At 32.4% G+C, this 13,757-nt stretch overlaps 1 long non-coding RNA gene across 5 annotated transcripts; it reads right to left on the bottom strand.

Annotated features, from left to right (window-relative positions):
• Window positions 1-7,385: 7,385 nt before the first annotated feature.
• LOC105777844 (uncharacterized) lies at window positions 7,386-10,361 on the bottom strand. 5 transcript variants are annotated; one of them, XR_008189716.1, is made up of 4 exons: window positions 9,736-10,361; window positions 8,412-8,956; window positions 8,163-8,282; window positions 7,386-8,045 (listed from the first exon to the last, which is right to left on the bottom strand). It is a non-coding gene; the product is annotated as an uncharacterized LOC105777844 (long non-coding RNA). The 5 variants fall into 5 exon arrangements; XR_008189717.1 differs by having other exon boundaries at window positions 8,220-8,282; XR_008189713.1 differs by having other exon boundaries at window positions 8,163-8,956.
• Window positions 10,362-13,757: the final 3,396 nt, after the last annotated feature.

Here is a 13,757-nt window from a genome sequence, read left to right as displayed (position 1 = left end):
TTTCTCTGTAGATCTTGGACGTTTGAAACGTTTCAATCGAATCTACAAGAAGTCACACTATCCATCTCCTGATTCAGTATACTTTTGGTCATTTAACTCGGTTATATGTGGCATGTACATAGGATGGTCAAGTGGTTGTAATATTAAATATGTTTTGTGGCATATTGTGGCATGGTTGAATTTTGAGCTTCCATGGTAAATTATGAATGTGATGAATTGTTTATGTTCATATTTGGTTTATGGTTGTGCAAATTTGGGTGAACAAATATGATAGGTTATGTGCATATGAATTAATTTGTGGTATGAATTGTATAGGTGTTATATCATGTTATATAGAGGTGGAATGGTTGGTATGAAACCATGTTTCATTATTGTGATTTGGTTTCAAATGTGGCATATTGGTTAGATGTTTAGTAAATGTTGTATGGTATGTTTTGGCATGGAATTGAAATGTTTTGAACATGTTCATAATGGCCAAAAACACATTTTAGGTCACTTTTAACAGTTAGATTTGTAACAAGCATCAAATTACCTATTTTTGCACCACACAGGCTGACACACGGCTAGGTGACACGATCGTGTGCTCATTGGAAACTAGGAAGCATTTGTACCATACAGTTCCTAATTGTCACACGGGCTGTCCACACACTTGTGTGAGTACTGTAGATTTGGTCATTTAGATTTCACACGACATTAGTTTGTTACACATCCCAGCCACACGACCATGTGACTTTTGATGAATTTTTAATATTTTTATCCACACGGCTTCAGAGAGTTACACGGCCTGGACACACGGTCGTGTGCCTCATGTTTTTCACAATTGCCTTTATCTTTTGAAAGTATTGCAGTTTGATCTTTGTTAGTTCTAGGGTCCACTTTAGAGCTCACGTAAGCTCATATAAGACTCAGGAAAAGTTTTAAATGGTATTTCACGATTGAATTGATTAAAATAATTGAACTTTTGGACTATTAATTGTTTATAGTTGTTCTATTTTTGTACTATAGAATCTCGTAACTTGATTCCGACAATGAGGATGGGTGAAGGGTGTTACATTGACACTGGACAAAACAATAATAAACAATTGTATTCATTTAGTATTCTTAATTTTATATGTTTTTGTGTTTACATTTAAGCTCCATTTTTTTACTAGTAAAACATTTTTCGTAAAATATTTTCCTTATTTTATGGTGATTGTTTGGTGGAAAATGAATTCATATAAGAAAACATTCTCCAAAACACAAGTAAACCAAATGTTTTCTTATGGAAAAAGTCTTACCAATTTTATTCCTGTAAGACATTTCTATTCTCTTTACTCTCATCACAATGGTTCTCCCTTCTTCTCTGTCCGTCAACCTCCGCCTCTCATCGTCATTGATAACTCTTGAAAAGAGTTATATTTCAAGCCTTTAGACTTGGTTAATTGCTTGTACTTAGGTAAGTTTAGTTGCATTTTAGTATTCTCCATTAGTGTTTTTAAGGAATTGCATTAAAAGGCTTGGACTGTGCTTAAATGTTATTACATGTTACTTCTAATTGTTTGCGGGAATGACTTGTTTGTTGAGTGACAGGTGCAGAATGATGAAAATAAGTAAATGAGTGAAAGTTTGTCGTGGCAAAAGGTTAAACAGTTTGCCAACACAAATGTCGTGGCAATGCCAAGAAGAGACCTAGTCAACACTTAATCGTTATCAACCTTGTTCTATGTGTACCAGAATAATCAACCTAAAAAGGAGGAAAAAAATTATGGGATCATGGGATGATGGGCCTACTCTGCAGGAAGAAATATAAAACTTAAAAATAAAAACTAAAAAATGGGAGGATTTTTTGGAGTGGACGATTAGAGAGAAAATTGGAGAAAAGATCCTTGGACAAGAATAGAGGATGGCAGTTAAGAGCAAGGCAGAATAGAAAGGAGGAAGAGGAAGGCAGTCCCTCTTGGCCACTACTAGATATTGCAACACTGAAGCTGTGGGCTAGACAGGCGAAAGCTATCTTCCTAATGTTCTTCTTTTACTTCTTTATTTACTACTTTGAGAATTGAATCAAGAGAGAATGATGTTGATTGTTATTCTAAATTTGGATATTATTTGCCAACCCATGAGTTAATCTCATAGGGTTGGGATTGCTTGATGAAACATTTATTTCCCTTAATGGCTAAAGCTTATATTAGTTTTGATTTACTGTTTCATTCAATGGTATTTATGAATTTCATGTGTATAATCTCTAGACATGGATGAATGTGCAACATGTTTATGAAATTAATCTAATACTGACAAGGTTAGGTTAGTTAGATCGAAATTGAATGATATGAGCGAGTGTTTGATCAAATACTTGTAGTAAACTCTACACATCGAACAACATTTCGTACGGAAGAAGAAGAATAGAAGTAGGAACCAGACTCAAAGCCTATAGACATATAGTGCTCTAGGTGTGGTAACTCAAGGTTTACCTTTCTAAAGAAGCAGACACGGTAGAATTATTCCAAGCAGTAGAATAAGATTGATCTTGCTGAGACATTATTGGTTAATAAGGGTAGAATGTTAATAATCCCAGCTTTTCAATTCAACATCGTAGATCCTTTAATCTTTGTCATAGCATCTTTATTTTCACAACTCTAATTGTTTACTTGATTGTTTTGTACATTTTATACATCATTATTCTCCTAATTGCCACTGCATTTTTATTACTGTTTTTGCATTAGCATTAATCTTTCTTTACTATAATAACTTAAAAAAAATTTAAACCTATCCAATCCCTATGGAGACGACCTCAGTTATCACTTTATTACTTGATTCGACGTGTATACTTGCACAATTCACATATTATTTCACACGCGACAATCATCTCTATTAGTTGGCCTCACATCCTTATCTCTGCCTCGTCATCTCTGTCGGTCGACCGTCGTCCTTACCAAGTACGTATTTTGAAGAAACCTTAAAATTTTGGCTTTCTAGTCCTATCAAGGTATATCATTATCTTCTTTTTATCAAGGTTGCTTCATTCGAAATGGGTCTATTTAATTTTTAAGTGAATTTAATGAATTTTAGAAAAACTGTAAAAACCAATCCATTTATTTTTTTGGTCGAAGAGGTCTGATCTAGATATTTAAGCAGATGGAAAAGGTTTCCTTCACATTGACTGGGTTTTCAATCCTGGTTCTATAGTGATTGAAAATTTTCCTACTTGTTTTTGGCATTAAATTTTTAATTTTCTACTTGAGAATTGAGTAATGAGATTTTTTAGTTATGGTTCGATTTAATTTTTCTGCTTTCTACCTCTGTATCACTTTACTGTATTTGATTTTTTGTTTTATGTATTGTTGTTTGTTATTGTGTTTCATATCATAAAAGGTATTGGTTTAGCGAAAATAGTGGACTGGTATCGCTGCTATTTAGTTAAATTGTTAAATTGTTCAGATCACTATTGAGGGCTTTAGCTGTAGCAATGTTGACACTGTTACACCACTTCCAGAGTGATAAAGCTCGATTGAAAATTTTCCTAGTTGTCATTAATCCAATAAACCTTTCTTTCTTATTTTTGCTCATGAAGTTTTAAGGTTTGCTTGAACTGTGGCATAATGGAAGTCATTAATTGGATTGTTGAATGGAAGTTTATTCTGCACTTACAATAAAGTGCATATTAGCTTCTATGGCTTAGTACAAAATTTCTAAACATTGGTTCATTGGCATAAGCATACTTGTAGCATTACATGTTTAGCGCAGTGATATAAGGAACTTGTGGACTGTTCTCTTGGCAAGTTGTTACATTTTGTTGTATGCATATTTTCCTAGAAGTCATTACCCAAAATAAATAACTCCACTCTAATTCACATGGACAACAGGATTTGTTGGTCCAGCATCTTGAAATGATTTATTTGCTTCCAATCCATATATGGTATCATCATCGAAAGACCAGTTTTTGGTTTTTCCAAAGATCATGGTTGCATTTTGGATTTTTTACCAATCTCATGTATTCCTGTCACTATAAAGTTTGCTCTGCTCATATTCCTTGACTCAGCTAATTTTATTTGCTGGATTGGTGTCCTCTTCCACGTCCTCTACTACAAGTAGTTGATGTTTATAATCAAAACAACTATTTCAAAATTAGTATAAGTTCACTCTGATATCACTCTGATGCCTTACTGTAGAGATATTAAAAAGAAAACCAAATAGTGAAACAATCAGAAAAGGAAAGATGCAAGAGTTCTAATTGTATGGGATAAAGATGTAAGAGTACTAATTGTATGGGATAAAGAAGAGTTCTTGACTAGTAAAAGTAGGACTAATAAGAATTTTTTGGTGGTTGTGGTGGAGTAAAGAAAACTTTAATGCTGTTATACGTAATAATGTATAAGTACACAAGCAACCTACTGCCCCTAAAATTCCACTAAAGGCTCTAAAATTCCAATAAAGGCTAGATTATCTTTTAGTCAAATGTTATGGTTGTGCAAAATCTGTTTCTAGGTTGGTTCATCATAATATTTTGAGCCTTTTATATAATATAATATAATATAATATAATATAATATAATATTGGCATGTTTTTTAGCCTTATAAAGACAATAAAAAATATTTTCTTGGACCTAATTGTCATGTTCTATCTTTTGTAGGTTACTAGTGTTGAAGAAATGCTTTCTCCAAAAGTATACATTTTGCTATATGTTAGACAGAGTATAGTTTTCAATTGTAATAGAACTGTTGTCTTGTAAACAAACCCTCTGATGTGGAGAGTATTTTCTCATGTGCAATTAAAGCAGTTATTGCTAAGATTAAAGATCCATATGTTGTGTATTTGGTTAAAGCATCAAGTATAGCTTCTTTAGATGTAGGTGAGCCTGTCATTCTTCACGTTTCAAATTTTGATAAAAGAAATAAAAATTGCACGACCATAATATTTATAAAAAAATAAAACATTGTAATATATATACATAAAACATTGCAAAATGTAATTTTATAGCAATAAAATAAACTCAATAAAAAAATAAAAGATAAAAAGTCAAGAAAATCTCAAATAGTTTGTTTTATTGAAAACAACTTTTTGAAATATTTTCAGAAATCACCAAACAATAGAAAGTATTTTACAGATCCATCCAAACATCGAAATATTAACTTTTCAAAAAAGTAAGTCATTTTCAAATGAAACAAACAGAGCCTTAGTTTTACCACAATTTAATCTATTTTTTCATTTTAATATCATACATTTTCATGTGATTATATTAATTAGTTCCAAACCAATACTTCTTATTATTTATTATATGTGACTTTTAATCACAAATTTATGCTTTAAATACATGATTTTCACACACATATGCATGTGATAAAATTTCTAGGATATATATGTGTGTGTGTGTGTGTGTGTGTGTGTTTGTGTGTGTGTGTGTGTGATTTTCTTAATGGATTTTCAATCTTTTTTCATGGATAGTTGATCTATGCTCTTGTGTCATGGGGCTAGAACTTCAGTCTCATAATCCGTATGGCCTTAAGCGATTGATTGAGTTCAAATCTGCCTAAGTCAGTCTAGGTCTCAAAAAATGAGAATTCTTGATAGAAATTTTCCAAGGTACTGAAATTAAAGCAAAAGTAACTCAAAACGAAAAAGCAGAAAATGCCACAAGAAAGCAAAGCACGTCAAATGTTTGAGTAAATACTCTCAAGGTATTCTATTACTCCAGAAAGAATACAAAGAATGAGATGAATACAAATGAGGGGGAAGACCTCTATTTATATTTGAGCTCCCCCAAAACCAATGGTACAGATTCGGTTACATTGACGATCGAGATTAGAGCCTCCCTACAATTGTGATTCTTAAGAGATTTACGTAATCCTTTAATATTACAAAATTAAATCTTCTAAGATATCGCATCTTCTAAGATAAGTTTCCATATTTGCCATGGCAACCCTAATTTTCCTTAAGCTTCACTGGGCTACTAAGGCTTCAAGTAGATGGGTTTCTCTACATGTTTCACGAATCAAGTCAGTTCAAGTGGGTCAAATGAGCCCCATTTAGTCAATTGACCTCCATGAGATGCTCTTTGCGCATGTGGCACGGATTTTGATCCGCGGCCTGTGACACTTACATGTCGATGTTTTGTTTTTAATATTTTAATAACAAAATTAATATAAATGATATTTTATAATTGGTATGATATTTTAAAAACTAATATTGTTAAATTTTAATACTGTATAATATTATTTTATATGTAATAGTAGTACAATAATATTTTTAATACTGAATAATATTATTAACTAAAATCTTTATGTTAATATTTTTTAAAAGAATTAAAACACTTCTTCCATTATGTCCAAATTTTACAAAGAAGGTTAAATTATACTCCAAATTTCAGCACTTTTTGTATATTTAAAATTTAAATCATTATTTTTATTTTAAGCAATTCATGCACTTTTCATATTTGAAAATATAAGTTCAATTCTTAATATTATAATTTTTTATTAAATTCATATTATTAGAACATTATTCTTTTGTCACATGGTTAGCATATAAGTTTCTTTTAACTTTAAAATATTACATTAACAAATTTAATGGAAAAAATTAATAATATTAATAATTGAAAATAAATTTTGAAAACTAAAAGATAAAAATATAAAGTTCTTAAAATAAAAATAAAAAATAAAAATTTAAATCTACGAAAAATATAGAAATTTGGAGTATAGTTTAACCAAAAGAAAAATCTCTGTTTTTTTTTTTTTAAAAAGAAAATTCTAAAACATTTTTTAGATAAAGAATTGGAAATCAAGTCGACCTTAAAAGCAAAACAATCAAGAAAGAAGGAAAGAGAAGCTAAAGCTTCAACTAGAAACTGATGCGACTCCATTTCATTCACCATTATTGATTTAAAAACCTGCCAATAAGAAAAATCACTTTGGTTGAAGCTTAACTCAAACAGCATTGGCTCTTCACATTTAATAAATATGTTTTCGTTTTTTATTTATGCTTTTTTATATATTTTTTTAAAAATCATTTTTATTATTTTTATCTAAATGTGGCACGTTTGGTTCGCTGTAATGGAATAGAGCTGTAATCAGTCATTCAATTGTTTGGTTGAATAGAATGGAATAAAACTGTAATGGTATTCTTGTATTTGGTTGAATGGAATGATGTTGTAATAGTATAGAAAAAAAAAGTTAAAATGACGAGAGTACCCTTAATAGATTTTTTAAGTACATAATTATTGTTATTAAATTTTACTAAGATTATTATTAAAATAATAAATAATTTAATCATGTTTTAATATAATTATTACTAAATATAATTAAATAAAATAAAATATATAATTTAATAACATTCTTAATATATTTTTATTAAAATATGAAATAATAAAATCATAACATAATGTCATGGGATCATAGTTGCCAAAATTACAAATATTGATCCAACAGCAATAATTATTCTCATTTATATATATATATGAAAAATATCAAACATTTATACATCAAACAAACCCATGTTTTAACTTCTCTAAGAGACTACCCTAGCCAACCAAAAGTTTGTAGACCAAATCAAAAGCCATGCAAAATGGATTCCACCATAAAATGTTGGAGACATGGGAGATACAAATTCCATTGGCAGTCATCACCAAACTTAGATCAACTAATGTATAAATGAATACTAACAAAGCATAATAAACGGTAGTACAATTGATGCAGGCACATAAGGAGTAGGAGCATATGAGAGAATTGCTTTTTAAAGTCTCAGCAGTGGATAAATATTTGAATTATTGAACAACAATGGATTAATCTACACAAACATCCATGGAAAGTAATGACAAAAAGGGGTAAGTAGGAATTTTTCCACATATTCCCCGGTTCTGTTGTGTTCGAATTTTCTTGGAGCTGAACATCATGTACAATACAAGACAATTTTCATTGCGAGTATGCAGGGCGTTATATGTGCTAAAAGATCTATATTTCCGGCGATTTCCTCATCCTCCGAGGCAGCATATTCATCTTCACTCAGTTTTTCGTCACTTGACTTCACTCCTTCTGCTCCTACAATATCTTCAGGCTTGACATATTTCTCACTGTATTCTGGTACACGAAAAGAGTCATAACTTATAAGCATTCTAGGAATAAGAAAAAAAAGGCATCCTTAGAATGCCATTGCAAAAAGAAGACATGAAATGTATGCTTCAGATCAATTAGAACCAGATTTTGAAAGTCCATCTCCAATTATGCAGCCATTTCTTCATAACCAAAACAAACCTGCCCATTTCCATGTTCAAACTCCAACTTCAAACAATAATAGTCTCTTGATAGAAGATAAACCTGCAGGCTTTGAGCAAGTTATAATTAAGATAATAAAATGTCCACATAATTCTAACCAGAAAACTTTTGGAACAAATAGCATTGATCAATAAGTCACTGATGAATAATTACAAGAAAGATGAAGAATACCTTTCCTTATTATTGAGGAAAACTACAATAGTGGATGCTTTCCTTACAACAAAGATGAAGAATACCTTTCCTTCTTATTGAGGAAAACTACAATAGTGAATGCTTTCCTCTACTCCATCACAAACTTTCCGCATGTTAGAATAATTACAGCCTTTATGCTTGTCTATCGAACCAATAAAGACAACACCAAGTCCTAAACTACAAAATATAATGCAATTCGCTCTGCCAGTTCAACAACCTTATCAGACGGTGGAGGCCTTGGGCCATATGGATCATAAACTTGAGGGTATTTGAACCTTTTAGACTTAGCATTGGGATCTCTAGGAACGAAATCATGCTGAAATGCCTGGACCTGCAAAGGCCCCATTATTTCACGAATGGAGGGGCGGGCACAAACTGCTTTCACAAGTCTGACCAAGTTCATTATTCTGCACCAGATAACACAATGACGTGTGGACAATATGGAGAATTTATCTGCTTCAACTAAGTAAAGAAAAGGCGTCTTCCGTTTTAAATACTTTCAACGCTACCTGATAAGAGCGCACCTGCAGGGAAGGGAAAACTATTACTATTTTGCAGAGGAAAGACACTTCTGACAGCTAATAAAAAGGCAATTAATATCTGGCTATCAACACAAAAGATATAGCCTGTCAAACCAAATAATCGATTGTGAACATTCACAAGTTATTAAAATGCATTTCATCATAACCATATTTATATATTTTTCATGGTTGTATTTAGCTGATGCAATTACTGACTACTGGTCTGAGCACACAACACATTTAGCTTCAATAAGTCAACAACCAAGTTGAGCTCAATGGCCGGCAATCATGTGGTTTTCGGAGAACTAGACCCATACTTCTAATGACCAATGATCGAACCCTGATTATCTAAATATCAAAAAGCAAGTTGAGATAGCAATCATTTAGCAGGTTCATGGTATACTCGACTCATAATTCTAATGGATAAGGATCAAATCCACACAACCTCAAATATATAAAAACAAATTGAGCTAACAATCATGTTATCTGTCGGTAGATTGCTTGAATCATAGTTTAACAGCCAAGCATCAAAACCCAAAAATCTCAAATATCAAAAACCAAGTCAAGCCAATGGTCATGTCGTCTGTTGGTAGATTGCTTAACTCATAGCTCTGATGGCCAAGGACCAAACCCTCACAATCTCAAATATCAAAACAAAGTTGAGCCAACAATCATGTAACATGCATGTACCAGCCCTTCCCAGCATGCTCATATAATCCTATACCTTTCCTAGCATGCTCATATAAAACTTCAAACGAGGTAAAGAAATGAAAAAGTAATACCTGTGCGATCGAAGCTGAACCGAGAGGATTTACATCAAAATTCTCAAAAATTTCACCCATGCTTCGACCAAACTCCTTCTCTAAAACAAGTTGAATAACATCATTTGGTATATTTACCAATAAAAGTATTTAATACCAAAGTGAAAAGGAAAATATAAATAAGTAAAATAGGATTTCAAAAGGAACATAAATAAATTTGAACATATATACAGGTAAAATTTAGTCTTTAATTGAGCTGAAAGAACACAAAAAGCAAATGTTGCGCAGTTTGCCAATAGCTAAGAACAGTAAAATTAATAAAAGTAGCAATCAATAAGAATCAAACAGTACAAAAGAAAAAAAGTAAAAACAGACAAACCCAATTAAATTTTAACTGAAAGAGCACAAAAGCAAAGACTGTAATTTGCAAAGAGCCAAGAACAACAAAATCAACAAAAGGGGCAATCAATAAAGAATCAAATAGTACAAAAAAAAGTAAAAACAAACAAACCCATTTTAATTGAACTGAAAGAGCACAAAAGCGAAGACCGTAGTTTAAAGAACTAACAGCTAAATCAATCAATAAGAATCAAACAGTAAAGAAACTAAAAAACATAAAAAAACTAAAAAAATTGATTCATGTTGTTTATCCCACATTGCTTATTGCTTTTGTGGATCCTTCACAAAACTTATTCGAAGTTGAAACACCTATCATTTCAACAATTAGTCAACAATGTAAAACTATCAAATTAACAACAATAAGAAGAAGATAAAGAAGGGAACTTATAGCCCGTATAAATATCAACAGCTCGAACCCAGAATTGAAATGAACGATACCAAGGTCTTAAATGAAAAGAAACCTTGTCTTGAATCGCTTTGAAATCAAAACCAGAAGCTAATGTATTCTTCAATTAAGTCTGGATTTTTTTTCCTTGCTGAAGATTTTGCCTTTAATTGGGAAATTTCTACGATCTCGATTGCTACGAGGAAAAGATTGAAAAAATTGGTGAGGGGCAATGGTGTTTAGGGCTTTATAAATGGAGAAGGTAATGAACGTAGAGGATGGAAAAAAGGTAATCTCTCAGCATTTCTATCGTGCTCTGAATGGCAACTCAGACGGTGAGGAAAAGAATGCTATTCGTCGTACGGTGGGTTTGGATTGGCGATTGGGTACCTGTGCTGCGATTAGCTTACTTTTTGTCTCATGCTTAGCAGTATCTATAATATCTAATTTCACCGCCACCGCTATTTTTACATTAATTACATGTAAACGCACCGTCCATCCAAACTTATCCTAAGTGATGAGCCGGAATAGAAAACTAAACAGCAAGGCTTGTTATACACATTCCATTGAACCAAACAAGGGTTTGTGGTGGGTCAATAGAATTGAGTTGTAATGGTTATGCCATTACATTGAACCAAGGCTGTAAGTCTTTGGTATTGAAGATTAGTGTGGAAAACCATACGCAAGGGGTGGAGTATCAACTCTCCCATACGTTTGCTACAATTGTGGACACTATGGACATACAAGGGGGAGATTTATAGCTACGACAACGGATAAAATGGCAACTACTGGACAAGAGGTGTTGAATGAACCAGAACCAACAATACAACAGCGTGTAGAGAAGGAGGATTTTGGTTCATGGATGGTGATGGAGAAACGTGGAAGACGACCGGCAAGGAGGGATGCAAAGTTGGTAAGCCGGAGTCGCGCCGTTAATTCTAAAAATTCTAAATTTGACATACTAGCAGGGATTCGATTAAAAAATTGAAAAAAAAATTAGAATTTCGACATAATCGAATCAAGTTGTTCAAATTATTTAAGTAAACTGAATAAGTAATTCGAGTTTTAAGTTCGAATTGAGTTAAATTTTACCTTTCGAATAATTCGAATAACATATTGGTATAAATATACTTCGGTCCTATCAAGTTTGAAAATGAGCAAATTAGTCTCTTAAAACAAAAATTACAAAATAATTCAAAATAAATTTTAAAAATTAAAAAAAATTAAAAATTAAAATATTTATAAAATTTCAAAATTTATATTTTTTAAAAATTATGAAAGTTTCAAAAAATTCTAAAAATATATAAAGAAAGTTAAAAATTAAAATTTTCTAGAATAATAATTTTGAAACCTAAATAAGTTAATTAATGGTTCAAGTTTATCATACTAAAATATTTTTTATTATTTTGCTTTGAAAAAGTTTTCAAATATATATAGTTTCAAATTTATGTGCTCTAACATGAAATTAGTTATACTGTAACAAGATTTTAATTTGACATGTTTAATTTTTTTTAATTTAACTCAAACAATTTCACTCAATTCGACTCGACTCAAATTTCGTCTCACTCGAATTGATTTAAAAAAATTCTAAATTGAGTTAGGATGATAAAATAGGACTTGTTAACTTGATTAACTCAAAATATTTTCACTCTATTTGACTCGATTCGATCGAATGCTCACACTTACGTACTAGCAAAATTGGACGATGAAAATCCCACTAATTTAGGGACAGACAACAATAAAGGAGAGAATCGGGGGAGGCCAGCTCTGGGTTAAATCTGAAATATAAGGGTGTTGCAGCTAATAATAATGGACCGAGAAGGGATAAGGGGAAGAGTGTTGTTGGGGGGGGGTGTTAATGGTTGGGCTGGAAATGGGTCCACAAGGAATGCGGGCCATTCGTCTTTGTATGGACCAATGGAATACAATAATATAAATGGCAATGTAGCGTCCTGATGGGTCAATCAAAAATCAGTATAGTCGAAGGATGTTAGGAAGGACATCCTGAGTCGGGGAGTTCGAATTAAAGACAACAGGAATCGCGCATTACCAATGGGTGTAGCTATCGAGGGTATCCTTATTAGGCTGGAACAACAAGAAGATAACTTGGATGATGCTATGGGTGCTGATACAGACGATGAAGTTTCCAGTGAAACCAAGTCCATGGTGGAGATCCATGATTAAGGAAGGTGCAGTAGTGATTTTTTTATGGACTGTAATATCGTTTTTTGGAATTGTCAGGGTGCTGGTCATCCGAGGTTTGATCGTATTGTGAAGGAATATATTCGTGAGCATAAACAGTGTATTATGACGTTGGTGAAGACGAGGCTGAGCGAAGAAAATGTAGACAAGGTCATCGCTAAACTGGGGTTTCCTTTTTCTCATAGAATTAAAGAGAATAGTTCATCTTACTCGTCTATATTTGGTCTACTACTAACGACATGAAAACAAAAGATTTCATATTCGACTATACAAAACCTTGCACACATAAAGCTTCCACTAATGTGATTTAATAATTGTAGTATTAGAATGCAGATAAACATCTGACCCCTTGGCGGATTATCCCTGCGAATTCTATCTTTATTAGTTGTCTTTGTGGACCCACATGCATCTATTTCCTTAAAGAAGAAATCCTTGCGGATTCTTACTTTCGAACTTATGAAAGAAAACTCATAGATATTCATATAGCTCATCTTGTACCAATAAATCCTAATAACCAATTAAGATAAATCTTGACGAACATTGTTGTTTGCGGACTACTATTAATAGCTTATCCTAACAAACTCAGATTCGTAGTACGACCAATGAGGATTCTTGCTTCAGACTTAAGTATGCAAAACATATCGACGGTTTCATAAAGAAGATCCCCATTACGGATTAATAAAGATCTATTCTTCTCAATCCAATAGACAAACCTAGCGGACCGTCGTATCTTGCCTCTATCTCACAATAACATATAACCCGTTCATAGTGGTCCACTCTTAGAAACATATCACATGTAGGTGGATTCTTAAGAGTGAATCCCCTATTGGCGGAATCATACATGCAAGACAATCCCGACAGGCTATCATATCTTTCATATATGGACTCGCATAAGTAGATAGCTCGTACCTTTAAATTCGCACATAGTAATATATTACAAGTAAACGATCTTATTCTTGGCGGACTTATGAAGCTTGTGAAGACATAGATGCAAACATATATATAAAGATTCACGTACGTGACTTTATCTCGCAGACCTCCATTGAATCTTACCATG

This window comes from Gossypium raimondii, chromosome 10 (assembly GCF_025698545.1).
Source record: "Gossypium raimondii isolate GPD5lz chromosome 10, ASM2569854v1, whole genome shotgun sequence".
NCBI lineage: Eukaryota > Viridiplantae > Streptophyta > Magnoliopsida > Malvales > Malvaceae > Gossypium > Gossypium raimondii.
The sequence above is the reverse complement of the archived record's forward strand: the minus strand, read 5'-3'. Positions and strand labels throughout refer to the sequence as shown.